The 15,664-nt window shown below is 38.1% G+C and overlaps 1 long non-coding RNA gene across 1 annotated transcript; it reads left to right on the top strand.

Moving 5' to 3' along the window:
* Positions 1–295: 295 nt before the first annotated feature.
* On the top strand, positions 296–15,227 carry LOC141551925 (uncharacterized). The gene is made up of 3 exons (XR_012484999.1): positions 296–485; positions 1,708–1,798; positions 13,633–15,227. It is a non-coding gene; the product is annotated as an uncharacterized LOC141551925 (long non-coding RNA).
* The last annotated feature ends 437 nt before the right edge of the window (positions 15,228–15,664 follow it).

Raw genomic sequence — 15,664 nt, 5'->3', positions numbered from 1 at the left:
CATCATTAGTCCTTTGGGATTGTCTTGGATCGTTATATTGCTGAGAATCAAAGCTACTATTTAACTACTTTGTCTAGATTTCTATTTATTGATTTTATTGATGCTCTATAGACATATGTGTGCTTAATGTCTTCCCCACTAGATTAGATAGTATAACTGGACTATATTTCATTCTTTATATCTTATCACCCAGTGCCTGGAACAGCACAAGGCTCAGGAGATGCTTGTTTATTGGCTGATTGATTACTTAAGAGATTTCAGGTGGGGAAGGGGAAGGGCGTAGGAGAATAGGAAAGAGAATGAGCACTATAAGGCTTGGTGCTTGAAGAAACTTCTTAAGAGTTAGCGTTATCAAAATGTGTAGAGTTTATATGGTAAAGATTATAGTTTGTAGAATTGAACAATACCAGAAGAAAACAGTCACAATTGGGAGGTCAAGAAAGGCTTCCTGTGAGTGAGTGCTGGAGTTGGACTTCAAAGAAAAGGTAAGGAGAGAGTTCATTCCAGATATACAATATGTATATGAGAGAGAGACAGACACAGATAGAGACACAATAGACAGACCCACACTCAGAGATACATCAAGAGATAGAAAGACACAGAAACAGAAAAATAGACACAGAGAGACAGAGACACACATACACACCCAGAAACGGAGACAGAGAGACTAGAAATACAGAAAGATACACAGAGACACAGGGAGACACAGAGAGAAAAACACCCAGAGAGAAACAGAGACAGAGAGAAGAAAAACATGGAGATACAAGAAGGAATACTGAATTTAGAGGATGACAAATGTATGAAAGGGAATAAATAATATGTAATCATTCTAGACAAGTTGTCCAGAACCAGACTTTAAATGCAAAGCTACGGCATTTGTATTTTATCCTAGAGCTAATAGGGAGTTGGTGAAATTCTCCAGCAGAGCAATGACCTGGTCTTTAAGAAGATTTTTTTTTTTGGCTTCTAGGTGAATGAATTGGAAAGGGGAAGTAGAAAGTTCAATGAGCTGGACTTACAGATCTACCAGGGGACCAGTCAATGAGTCTAGTTCTTGTGAGCACCAGCAGAATATAATTCTCCCCCTAGAGAATGGTGGGGCACCTGATTCTGGAGAAGTCATGAGGATGTGGAATGGAAGCTCTTTGGAGAGACTTTCTAGCATTCTCAGACAGCTATAACTGGAACTTTTATGGTTCTGTTAACTGTGTGGTGAACAGCTTCTTTAGTTGCACCATGTAGCAAAAACTGAAGATGCTTTCGCAAGAAGCATGAGTGAGCTCCATCCTTTCTTGCTTCATTTAACTTTATTTCTGTTTGCTCTTCTTCATTCATCTGACTTTGTCCTTGAATAATAATGGCAGCTGGCAAAAAAAAGAATGGCTTAAGACAGCAGAGGTAACAGCAGAGGTAAACTCCAGTAGAAATGGAGGCCATTAAATAGTATATAAAGATCCCTGTGAACTGAACGTTAACTTAAAAACCAACATATTGACATTGTCTATGTCTATTGTATTTTTTATTGCATTAAATATTTCCCAGTTATATTTTAATCTGTTTCCAGCTGCACTGGGAATATTGTGGGCCATATGTTTGACATCCCTATTATAAGGCAAAAAACTTGGATTTTTTTTTTTCTTCAAATTCAACATGTGCCTCATGAACAGGCCCAGGTCCTTTGTTATAAAGTTTATTCTTTCATTTTAGGTGAAGGAAATTAATCTAGAAGCAAAGAGGGATCTTTGGGATCCAGTCCTGAACTAACTGAGAGGAATTGCTGCACTTGGATGTGAACATGGTAGGTTCAATTCTAAGCAGAAATTCTCTTTAGAGACAAAAGTAATGATTTCTGTTGTTACGTTTTGGAAGTAAATGCATCTTTGTAAAAGCTGATTGACGTTAATGTGTTAAAAGAAACTGGGATCTTAAATACAGTTTAGTAGTCTCCATTTCTATTGGAGTTAGGTGGGGGCAAATAGCAGAGTTGACAAATCCTGAATGAGGGCCTAAGTCAACAGCATTAAAAAGGGGACACTCTAATCCCACTGGTGTACCCCTAGATCTCTGAAGGGGTAATGCTGTAGCCAGCCTTGCTCTGACAGGGTGAGACCAGAGGTATACTTCTAGGTACAGAATTTCAGAACTGGTAGGAAATTCAATAGTTATTGAAGACTATTATAATAAAGTTTGGGCAAGAGATGATAAAGTTCTGATCTACTGCTGTAGCTGTGAGAGTGGAGAAAAGGGATTGGATCCAAGAAATTTCATGGACATAGAATTTGCAACTGATTGGAGATGGAAGTGAGGGAGAAGCAAATGCTTCTGTGAAGGATGCTGTGCTTGTAAAATGACTGATTGATCGGAGGGTGATGCTCTCAGCAGTCCTCGGAAAGTTTAAGGGAGAGGTTTATGAATACCTTCTGGAGACTGTGCCAATTGATCCTGGCCTCCCCCATCAACCTCTGGGGTTCCTTAGGTAACTTTTAATGAATGGTAAATTCACTCAGCCAGCTCTTAAAAGAATGTGTATTCTGTAATTTGGCCCTGTCCACTGTTACAAGAGCTTTGGGAACCAATCCATGAATTTAATGAAATAGTTAAAATAATATCCCAGGAGGTTTTAATCTTGATAATTACATAGGCACGATTATACCTCAGATGTATTAAGTGATTGTAAAGCGAAATATTTGCCCAGAATTTTGATTCTTGGTACTTAAAAGAAGTCATTGCAATAATGATTGGTTCTAAATCATACTTTGCAGTCTCAGATGACCTGATGGGAGAGAAATCTAATCTAGAAAGACAAAAAGTTTCAATGTTCTATTGAATCTTTCTCTGTTCTGATAAAAAAGAAAACCAACAGCAAACTAATTAATTTCCTGTTTTAGCAAAAGGGCTAGATGGAGATTTATTTTCAAGGCATTGACCAATCTATCCTTAATACCTCCCAGCTCTCCCCTGAGAGGTGGCTATTGGAGTCCAATTCCACTAAGTATATTATTTCAGTACTTGGATGAGAGAAGATATTAAAAATCTTTTGGGGAATGTCTTTGTTTTTTACATCGCTATCATTTACAAATATACCCTCTTGTTCCTTCCCTACTTAGTGAGCCATTCCTTGTAACAAAGAATAAATGAGACTTTGTTTTTTAAAAAAGGCACTTAAGCAAATCGAACGAACACATTAATTAAATCTGATTACATATACAATGTTCTACATCCTATTCCCTCACCTTTTCAAATTAAGGAGAGAGGTGCCTTTTCATATCTCATCTTTAGGGCAAGCTTATCATTATGTACGGGTCACTTTTTTCTTTTTTTTTCTTCCTCCCTTTCCTTCCCCTTGCTTCCTTTTTCTTCCTTCCTTTTTTTTTTAACTTCTTTTCTCCTTTCCTTCCTTTTCTTTTTTCTTCCCTTCTTCTTTCTTCTCCTTTTCCCCAGCTTTCTCCTCCTTTCTTCTCCTCTTCCCTCCTCTCTCCTTTTCTTTCCTCTCCACTGCTGCCTACATTTTGTGACTTATTCCTCATTTCTTTCCTTTACCCTCATTATGTTCCAGCCCAACTGGCTCATTTGCTGCTCTTCAAACTCATCTCCCACTTCCTTGTCTTTGCACAGGCAGTTCCCTATGCCTGTTGTGCACTGTCTTGCTCACCTTTGCCTCTTTCCAGGTTCAGTTCAGATGCCTTCTCTCTGAAGTTTCTTGATCTACCTGATGAGTGTTCTCCCTGACTCAAATTTTATATTGTAATTATTTAAATTGTAATTTATTTATAAGTATATGTAATTAAATTTAAAATAATTATTGTAATCATATGCAATTTATTATATTGTAACTAATATTATAAATATTACAATAATAATTACAATTAGTATAATTGTAATTATTATGTAATCAGTATCCATGTTGCATTTACCCAGTTTAGGTGGACCCTCTCCCCAGTCTTTCTAGCACATCCTATTCTGTTGTCAGTTATCCTTGAGTGCAGCATCCAGTTTAAATTTATGTCTTTATACCTCCAGTCCCCAGCTGAGTATTTGTACATAATAGATACTCCCACGTCTCCCAAATGATTTCAGAGTTGTGCAGAGACTCCTTTAGAATATCCTTGCACCGTTTCTTCTGGCCTCCATGTGAGTTCTTGCCTTGTGTGAATTCTTCATTAAATAGTCTTCTGGGAAAATCTATGCTTGGCCCCAGTGGGGCCAGTCCATTGGAGTTGTGCTCTCTGCATTAGTGTTTGAGTGCTTGCAAGTTCAGCTTGAGAGAGGATCTCAACATTTGGTACGTGTTCTCACCAGGTGAACTTCAGAATTTTCCTGAGATATTTCAGATAGAAGCAGCTCAGTGTTCTGGTTTGGCGCTGATAGGCTGACCAGGTTTCTTGGACATCCAACAACGAGATCAGCACAACAGATCTACAGACCTTCAACTCTGGTAGGAGTCTAATAGGGCTTTTCCCTCACATTTTCCTTCAGTCTCCCAAACAATGAGCTAGCTCTGGCTATGAGTCAGAGCTTTATCTATGAGAATATCCCTGGAAGTATACTGCCAAGGTTAGTGAACTTATCCACAGCATTCAACATTTCTCCATGATTGATGGCTCTATATAAAGATGATATGATGCAGGTTGGTGGAGAACCCATGTTGTCAATGATCAGTATTAGTATAGATGGCAGGAAATCAAATCATACTATATCTTAGTCTCAGTATTGAATGCATAATCATCAGTGAACAAAAAATTGCTCATCAGCTCTCTTCCATTGTAGTTTTGGCTTGGAGATTTTTAAAATTTAATTTATTTATTTAGAGAAGACTAGTACCTCTGTTCTGAGCTTTCCAGGACTGCTTTTTTGGCGTCTACCTGATCCTTCCAACTATCACCCGTGGCTCCAGGTGCAACAGCCACATCGCAGTCGACTTTTTCCACACATGAGCAAAGTCAGGTTGTGGGTAACTAAAAGACTTCAAATCAGTGACTTAGGGGTGAAGGCAGGCCCTCTGGGGCACTTAGAGCTTAGTTAGACAGCAATGGTCATCCACTGCATCCTGTCAGTCAATCACCTTGACTTTTGTCTTGTCATTGAACTCCAGTGACTCTGGAAGAGCATGTGAGACCAGTGACTTCATGCAAGTATCCTCATTTAAACCCAATTAATGCATGAGTCAAAAGACTTCACCCATAAAGTTTTACCATTCTTACCTACCTCAAAGTCCTGTGGTTACAGACACGTGATGAAGAAGCAGGTGTAGATACATTGGGAGCTCTAATCAGAATCCTGCCCACAGATGACCCTGGCCATAGGATTCTATGGCCACCAGATTGAAGCAGCAGTGGGATTAGGCATTCCCCTATTAATATCTTAATAGTACTTTACCTGACATGAGAAAGGGGCTTGAAAAGGTTCCCCAACAACTGTCAATTTTCACCTAACCTAACCCTAACCTAACTCAACTCAGTGGATGAGGTTCCTACATGCTGGTTGAAACACCATATTTTGCAGAGATGGTTCTCCTCTCCATTGGTTCATGAAATGCATGTACAATGATGGATAAAAAGAAATCCAGTATACCTGAAAGATGTACAGCTCTGGAGGAAACTCAGCAGGTATAAACAAAGAGCAAACCTGAGTGAAACAAGGCTAACAAATGAAGACCAGATTACTGGAAGCACTGGGAATACCAAGAAAGGTCAACATGGTCTTTGCTCTCAAGAATCCCACATTTTTTTAGCTATTAGCCATTTTAATTAATTTTGTCATTTTAAAATTAAATTTAAAATTGAAGGATGGTTGTCAAAAGATATACAATTCTCATTTTTCAATAAATCAGAATTTCAAAGTATTAACATTAACCTTATTTTTTCCCTAATTTTGATTATTCTTTTTAAACCAAATATATCTACTAAATTCCAAAAGTATGCTTATGAATAAATGTGCAATTATTGCTGAGGGTAACAAGTTGTATTGAATCTCTGGATGGTAATCAAAATTCCATATGGTTCTTGAGGGTTATACAAATATATTATTTTTAAAAAAAAATTTAATTATAGCTTTTTATTTACCAGATATATGCATGGGTAATTTTTCAGCATTGACAATTGCAAAACCTTTTGTTCCAATTTTTCCCCTCCTTCTCCCCACCCCTCCCCCAGATGGCAGGTTGATCAAAACATGTTAAAGTATAAGTTAAATACAATATATGGATACATGTCCGTACAGTTATTTTGCTGTACAAAAAGAATCGGACTTTGAAACAGCGTACAATTAGTTTGTGAAGGAAACAAAAAATGTAGGCGGGCAAAAATAGAGAGATTAGGAATTCTATGTAGTGGTTCATAGTCGTCTGCCAGAGTTCTTGCACTGGGTGTAGCTGGTTCAGTTCATTACTGCTCTATTGGAACTGATTTGGTTCATCTCATTGTTGAAGAGGGCCATGAAGGATCCCACATTCTAACAGGAGGGACAAAAATGCAAGTAATCAAATTCATTCAAGACATTTATAGAATAGATGAATGATAGTTACACAATGAGCTAAAGCAGGGAGCCTGATTTCTTCCTCTCTCCTTTCTCTCCTTTCCTTGGATTGTCAGTTCTGGCAAAGAAAAAACAGTATAGACACTGAAATTCAGAGCAGATGAATTTAAAACTATTCACTTTTTCTGTTGATTCTAAGCTCCCTCAATTCTGTCTTCCCAAACTGTAGAAGTACTAAAGACCCAAGGTGACTCTGTCTGCAAACCAAATGGTCATGATGACTTCAATATGAGACCATCTCTATATGATGTTGTGGAATCTGGGGTGAAAGAAGCTTCATTGGGAAAGAAAAACATGCAAAACCAGATGTGTGTGTGTGTGTGTGTGTGTTTAAAGAAATAGTTGGAGATGTAGGAGTGTTTAGGCAATCTGCCATTTTCTGATGTCATCAACTGCAAACCATTATCACGAAGTGCTCTAAGATGACAAAATCACTCAGCAGTTCCTGACTCAAACTCATCATCCGTTTATAATTATTCCTCCTAGCATTCCAAATCCAATTCCAATCAATACCCAGTTTTCTCCTCCTTACACTCCCTTGGGTACTGAAGGCACTGTGTCTCCATGCAGTTCTCATTTTGTCCAACTTCCCGTGTTTCTTAGGATCACAGGCTATAGAAAGTCTAGCTTCATTCCACATGACAAACCATGATCGAGACCCTCTCCAAATTCACGATTGAGCGAGTTCTTGTGACATTAGAGTTGTGAAAGCTTATTTCATAGAGCTTTCATGTCCTGAGAATAGAAAAAACTCTTCATATGACCAGTTCTCCACTGAGAAGACCTCCAAATGCTAATGAACCACTGATACTTTCATTGTGGATGATCTTCTTCCCATTGGTGCAGATCGCCATTAATCTATGTTTTTCATTGTTATTCACATCCAAATCATTGCATAAATTTGCCATGATGAGGCTATCCAACATTTTAGCAGCCTTCTTTTGTCATCTTGACAATGGAGTATATGTGCTATATCAGTTATATCTCATCCATGCCATGTGACCAGTCGATATTCTTTTTTAAAATTTTTACATTTTTTGATGACTTAGTTTCAGTTCTCCTTCATGTTTCTCGGTTTGTTGTATCTAACGGCCTGCTCATATCTACTATGGACCTCCCTCTTTGCCCTTTAGGTGACATCCATTTTTAATTTTTTTTTCAGAGACTGTAATAATCCATGACTGAACCTATTCAACCACATTTGTTCTTGAAGACAATGCTAACAGGCCACCAGATCTGGCAGCTTCTACCCTGAAGTAAACGCCCTTATTATGAGTCTTAGCAACAAGGTCTGCTTTCCAAAGACCAGCTTAGCTGAGTATAGCAAGGCTCATGACCAGCAGGCTGGTCTTTTGGTGATGAATGCTTTGGCCATGGCAACCCAGGAAACAAAAGAAAATACAGAAGAGGTAGGTGCCACAGTCAATGAGGAAAATCAACATTTGCTTTGGGTGAACTTTTCTAGGGGAAACCTCAAACCAACTTTTGTGAATCTTTCAGGAGCTACAACTCAACTGATTCTTCTTTACCAGAAGAGTTCATTCTCTTACTGGGGCTTAGGAAACTAATTTTTTAAAAAAAATATGGTTAAAGATTGAGTCAAACCTTGGAGAAAACATTCCTTAAGGCTTTGACAGGAGCCAGATTTAGAATGCATCTGGAGAGATGGGTTTTCAAGCCATCAGGACAGCAGATGATGTTTAGTTCTTGTGATATTAGAGTTGTCAAAGCTTATTTCATAGTTCTTTCTTTCATGTCCTGAGAATAGAAAAACCTCTTCATATGACCAATTCCTCCCCACCCCATCCTCCATATACACACACAACCCCAAATCCCATTAAATAACTCTGTGGCTTTGCCTGATTTGTGGTAAGTATTGTTATACTTGCCAGCTGGGGCGGAGCACCCTAAGCTCTGCAGAGTCTTCACTTCTGATCAGAAGATGTTTCTATCAGACAGATTTTTTTTGGGGGGGTCCTCTCTCTGAGCATCATTTAACCAAATTTGGTGGGTTCCCCGTGCTTTGGATTTTGGCCTTTACCTTGAAAGCCATAAAGACCGGAACTTCCAGAGTTCCTCATAGCTCATGTTGCCATAGATAACTAAAACATCCCCATCTTTTCAGTATGTCCCATTTTGCCGCTGACTTTTACAAAGTCATTGCTTGGAATATGAAGAATGGAAAATGCAAGAAAGCTAGCACTTGAAAAAGGGTAGCCGTGGCTACTGGGAGCAGGGAGGTGCAAAGGAGCAGAGGACCTTAAATCCAATCCTCTCATTTTATAGATCATTTTACAGACCTGGAATTGGAAGGGACCCCAATGATTATAGCCCAACCCTCCCTTCTTTTAAATCCTAGGATCAGAGATCTAGTACTAGAAGCAATCTCAAAAGTCATATCTAGTCCAGTGATGAGAACATGAGGAAAATGAGTTTCATGGAGGTTAAATATCTTTTCCCAAGTCGGATTTAGACCCCAGACTTGTGATTTCAGAATTAGGGATCTTTTCATCACCCCAAGGGGTCTGTATATTTCTCAAGGTTTTTTTTTCGCCCCTCAAGAATCCTGTTTTCCCGGACACTTAATTCTCCAACACGTTTACTCCCTCTCCTTCATCTCCCTCCCACCCTACACTTTCTCAGAAAGTTTCACACAGATCTGGTTGTTTCTTGGTCATTTGCTTTAGGCAAGTTGCCAGTTGGCTGCTCCTGCTGCTACAGAAAACAAATCTCTCCACCATTTCTCATGTGTCACTCACCCAACAAATAAACTACTGTCTTGGGCTTACACCGATTCATGCAAATGACCCTGTCTTCCTCTCAAGATTAAATGCTCTTTGGAGGCAGGGTTTTTAAAGATGAAATATGACTGGTTGGCTGCATTGTGGTCTTTGGAATGGGCAAAGGGTATTTTTAGTGGCTGTTTCTTTGCTAATTAGCAGGGCTTCTATTCCCTGTTGCCTCTTGTTCCTTTAGGCCCTTTGTGGGTAGATGGGGATGGCCCTTGAATTTAAAGTATGTGGCTTGGGAATGTTATTACATTTGCTTAAAGCTCTTCAGTTCTCAGGGATTTTAGAGTAAGTCACTGGGTCCTATTGACTTTATACATGGAGAGGTAAAATGAGACGTCATGGCCTAGTGGAGAGAGGGGCCTAGGAAGCCCTGGCTTCTATAGGTATGCTTATGACACATATTAGCTGTGATCTCAGGCATTTTCTGAGACATACTTATTAAACCTCTACCAGTATGTCACAGAACTTCATCTCCCAGAAGACATGGAATCTTTGCACAGGTTAATCCCCTGTGCCTAGAATTTAATCCTCTCTCTATTCCTCATAAACTAGTTCCATTCTGCATAAAAAGCCTGCCTTTATTCCTCTAGTTGATTTTTGTTCTGGATCCCTTTAGCATATTGTTGCTTATTAACTATTTGGTGATTGTGCTGCAATCCTTCTTCCTTTCCTCCCCAACCACCCTCCTCAAGAGCAGGCTTGATGGGGCTTGATGTCCTCAGTCTTTAGCAGATTCTAGGCCCTTGGTAAATTCTGGTTGAATGAATGTTGAATGAATTCTATGCTTCGTATAGGTTTGGCGGGGAGTGAAAAATGAAGCCCTCCCCTTTACAAGGCATTAATATATACAGTATTATATATTGTATATATAACATGTGGTATATATTATAAATAGTCTATATTATGTGCTGTATAATATATACAATAAAGTATAATACAGAAGTATATTATTAGCATCTTTATTTTATAGAAAAGATGGTGAGCATCTGAAAAACTAAATGGCTTGTCACATTTAGTGAGTCACAAAGCTGGATATTAATTATCTGAATCCAGATTCATGCTCAGATCCAGCCACACTGTCTTTAATGTCGGGTGCTGTGGTTTAGAACGCTGTATTCCATCTTCATCTGCTTCTTACCAGAACATTAACTATTTCTAAAGATCGACTCCTGTTGTGCCCTAAACTAGGAGTATCAGAGATGCTAATGCAGGTGACCTGGAAGCCCCTTATTTCCTTGTTTAGAGATGAACATCCTATTTAAGTGGAAGCTCAATTCTTCTCTCTTGAATTAGGAATAAACCAGGCTCCTTCTTTTCTTTATTCTGACCTAAACAAGCAGTTTCACCTTGAAAAATCAAGATGGCAGAACTGCATGAGCCGGGAATATTATTTATCTTTTTTAAAATAATTTTTAAAATTATTATTAATTTTTATAATTATAACATTTTCTGACAGTACATAATGCATAGGTAATTTTTTTTTACAACATTATCCCTTGTACTCCCTTCTGTTTCGAATTTTTCCCCTCCTTCCCTCCACCCCCCCCCCCCCAGATGGCAGGCATTCCCATACATATTAAATATCTTATAGTATATCCTAGGTACAATATATATGTGCAGAACCGAATTTTTTTTTTGTTGTTGTTGTTGCAAAGGAAGAATTGTATTCGGAGGGAATATTATTTATCAAATGCCCTCTACATTCAAATTAATTAACCGCAGTTTTGTCTCAGTTGAGATAACGGGGAGCTTTCATTCCTGGTCAGGAAGAATTTACTCATTTCTGCTTTTATTTAAGCAATGTGCTGACTCATCGCTAGCCTATCTGAAATAATTTCTGAGCCTGGCCCTTCCCACAGGTACTGCATAATATACAAATCCAGCTCAGCAGACTTTGTATTTATAGAATGCTTTGAGATCCTAAAAGGGGAAAGATCTCTTGAAATGCAAGAAAACTAGAAGCTTGGTAGTTGCCCAAATCCCTATGAAGTCTTTAAACCAATTTTGCTGAATAATTAGATTGGGTTAATATGGTCCCATGTGGTTGACATGTGACTTTACTAGTTTACAAAGATACTGCTCCACTCCAGAGACATTCCAACTTATTTTTTTGGATTACCCAGGGCCATGTCTCTCCACACCACAAGTGTTTACATTCTCAAAAGGGAAACTTGGAGGGATATTTTTGAACTGCTTAGAACAGGAGCATTTGAACTATGTGATCCATCAGTTTGGCTCTTCTTTGGAACTTGACATATCTACCATATCTTTGGTACAGCCTGTCTTTCTTGAGATGAGATTCTTGGGAAGACCATGAAAAAGAACCCATTCTGATTATTTTAATTTGCTTCCTGAGGCAATGTAGGAGTTCAAAACCAAATGAAGAATTCATGCCTAAAATACAATACTAAACTATTGTTCATTTATGTGTTTATATTTATTGATATCCAAGGAGGTCGATGACAAACTGGATCTTATACACACACACAAAAACAATTTGCACATAAATTAGAGAATAACTAAATTAAACTAAAAGGACACATTAGAGAATAATTAAATGTTAGAGATAACTAAATGAATCACCACTTAAAAATGTAATGGGATGCTTTCAACTGTAAGAAATGATGATGAGAAGGAATTTAGAAAATTCTGGACAACTGATAACAGACTCAAGAAATCAGAACCCAGGGAACAATATATACTATGACTACATAAAAGTAAATGAAAACAACCTGAATAGAAACTACAGTATGGATAATTTGTAATGATCAATCTTCATTCCAGAAGACTGACAATGAAGCCCATTTCCTTCTTGGTAGAAAGATGGGGAAGTATATCTATGGAATATAACTTTCTTGAGAATAGAGATTTTCATCTTTTTATTTTTTTTCACCTTTTTATTTTTTTGGCCTTTATATAACCAGTGCTCACCCATAAGCTGATGATTAAGAAATGTTTCTTATTAAAACTTTTCATTTTCAAAACACACGCATGGATAATTTTTCAATATTGACCCTTGCAAAATCTTATGTTCCAGATTTTCCCCTCCTTCCTCCCATCCTGTCCCCTAGATGGCAAATAATCCAATATATGTTAAACATGTTAAAATATGTGTTAAATCCAACATATGTATACATATTTATACAGTTATCTTGCTGTACAAGAAGAATCAGAGCAAAAAGAAAAAAAAATGAGAAATAAAATGCAAATAAATGGCAACAAAAAGAGTGAAAATACTATGTCGTGATCCATACTTGGTTCCCACCCTCCTCTCTCTGGATGCAGATGGCTCTCTTCATCACAAGACCATCGGAACTGGCCTGAATCATCTCATTGTTGAGAAGAGCCATGTCCATCTGAATTGATCTTTATATAATCTTGTTTTTGCCCTGTATAATGATCTCCTGGTTCTGCTCAGAGAAATGCTTTTCAATTGACTGGAGAACAAGAATTAAGGGCTTTAACAGTATATTTTGAAATAGGTTTCAAGGTTTATGGGAGCAAACAAAAGCTAGAGTAAAGATCATGGATTAGGAGTTAGGAACCCTTATTCTTAACAGTAGGGATTGTTTTACTTTTTGCCTTTGTTTTCTCAGCATTATTGTAGTGATTGTCATATAAATGATGCTTAATAACTTCTTGTTGATTTATTAAGTTATTGGAATGCTGTGCATTTGTTGATTTTTGCTTTGCTGTTCCTTGTTAAAGGAGATTCTGTGGGAGGGATATAATGAGAAACAAGGATGTCTGAGATGTAAAACAAAGCATTGGTGAGGTCTTTTTCTCTAAAAATAAGAAGTATTCAGTAAAATATGATTGATGTTTGACCGGCTTTCCTCCCTTAGATCCCAGTTCTTAAAGGCAAAGAAGAGACTTCTATATTTAGGAAAATGTACAAAAAACTCATTATGTTCTATTTCCTCTCAGTGCTCAAGTTTCTTTTAGAAAGGCATTTTTTAGTCTCTTAACAATTGGTTTCTTCACACTTTCCCATGTTTTCCATCTAATTTTAATCTAACATATTTTGGGTCATTTTTCACTGATCAGAATCACAGAGATACCCTAAAGCAATTTTTTGGGAATGTGGGAACTTTTTTAATGCCAAATAATCATCATAGATACATCCCTTTCCTCCCATATGAGAGCAGTTGTAGCATTAATGTAGTGGAAGTGGGGGCTAGGTCAAAATAGAGCAGATTGAACTCAGGCTTCAAATAGACTCTTGGGAAATAGCAGGAAGTGGGTGCTGGGAAGACTGCCTTCCCTTCCACCACCTGTTGTAATATTTTTTTTTGTTTATTTCAAGGAATCAGCAGTCATAATTCATGTAAAAAAGCACAGCATTGACTTTGACTTGGCTACAAAGACCTGAAAATCTACAGCATTACCCAGGCCAAACATAGAAATGATGAAGATTTTTTCACCCTTTTCACTGGAATAATGCACTTTGGCACCTCCTTCAAACGTAAAGGATAAACATTTCTTAATGCAGCTCTTGGAAGAGGCTATAATACTAACCATACTTCCCCTTTGATCAAGCTGTTCATCTTCGTGATTTATACCAAGCAAGATTAGCATGTCATATGAGCTTATGTACTGCACAGTATGATAGAAAAATGGGCAGTGGGAAACATCGTCACTTAAATATACGTGGGATTTGAAAAGTTCTCCTTATCATATAAACATAATCCTCACTTTAATATTAATTTGAAACACTGATGCTAAGAGACATATATTACAGTTTGATTCTAAAGAAACTCAAGTTAAAAAATTACCCATGCAATATTTTGTCAATAAAAAGCTATTTAAAAAAACAGAGTATCAAAAAAAAAAACCTTCAAAGAATCTTCCTAGATGCTCATAGCAGAGAAATGAGGCCATTTGACACTTTTCTTAGAAACATCACTCTCTCAGAGAAAAATAATTTAATATTTTTACATAATCCCCCGATTTACCCATTTTATGCTTGTACCTAGTCATTTTACAAAAGGAATTCTTAGGGCCAAAGAACTATAGATTTAGGGCTGGAAATGTTTTGTTTTTCAGTTATTTTTCAGTCGTATCCAACTGCTTATAAGCTATAAGTAGCCAAAGTTGGATTTGAACTCAGGTCTTTCTGGCTGGGCCTCATCTCCTATCCACTTTGCCATTCATCTGCCTTTAGATAAGATAATGGAAATTTGTAGTGGATCTGATTAGCATGATTGTGAAAGTTCCTTTGGGCATGGTTAGCAGTATATCCTTAGGAAGAAAGAAGGCAGAAAGTGGAGGCAAAAGGACAAGGAGATAAGGAAGTGAAGGGGACATTGTGAAGGAGCCAAGGGAGGTCATTTCATTGGGGGAAGAGATGGAGGGCAGGTGGATGGGAGGCCAAAGTGAGAAGCAACAATACATGAGCAGATGGAAGGATAGAGAGGGGAATTTAGAGTTCTGGATCATAGGGGCAGAATATTCATGATGAGAGCCAAGGGGATGACCATTACTGTGGGTGGCTAAGGAGAGCTGACCATTAATATCGGGCAAAGCAGAAAACAGGGAGATAGCTGCTCCTGAAGAGTCTTTATTGCCCACATGGAAGATGTCCAGCACAGAGAACAAATGGAAAAATGATTCCCTAAAGGCGGGAAGGTCTTCCAGCTGCTCCTGTTTGTGGATATCATTGTGCTGATTTCATCAAACATTGGAACATTGCAGAGCCTCCTAAATGAGATCATAAAAGCTTATCATTGTTCTGAATACAACCCGTGGCCCAGGCCCCCTCCCTGTACTCCTCTTGCAAAGAATTGGGACTCAAATGGGCCAGGTCCCGTACTGGCAGTTGACCCTTTCCTCTCTTGGCTGATTGCTGCTATCCACAGTTTTTTCCCAGGAAAATCTTTGAATAAAGTTCTTATCTAATTAGTTATTTTCTCCTTTTTCTAATTTCTCTGCATGCTACTTGAGCTTGTTGTATACCCCGATAGAATATAAGCTCCAGGAGGACAGGAACAATGTCATTTTGACACTGTGTCCTCAGAATTTAGCATGGTAACTTGCATGTAGAAGGTTCCCAACAAAGGTTCATTTTTTGTCGTAGAGAAACAGAAATCAGAGAAAGTATCCATAGGTGATTGATTGTATACCAGACAGGACTGAGAGAAGGAGCTCTCTCATTGGGAGGAGATAGAGATAGACAGACAGACAAAGAGACAGAGAGACAGTGACAGAGAGAGAGAGACAGGGAGAAAAAGAGAGGGGGAACAGAGGGGGAGTCAGAGAGAAGGACAGAGACAGGGAGAGATTAAGACAGGAACAGAGAGAAAGAGAGACAGAGACATAGACTGAGAAAGATACAGACA

This window comes from Sminthopsis crassicaudata, chromosome 1, assembly GCF_048593235.1.
Source record: "Sminthopsis crassicaudata isolate SCR6 chromosome 1, ASM4859323v1, whole genome shotgun sequence".
Classification (NCBI taxonomy): Eukaryota; Metazoa; Chordata; class Mammalia; order Dasyuromorphia; family Dasyuridae; genus Sminthopsis; species Sminthopsis crassicaudata.
This window is presented reverse-complemented; position numbering and strand designations above follow the sequence as displayed.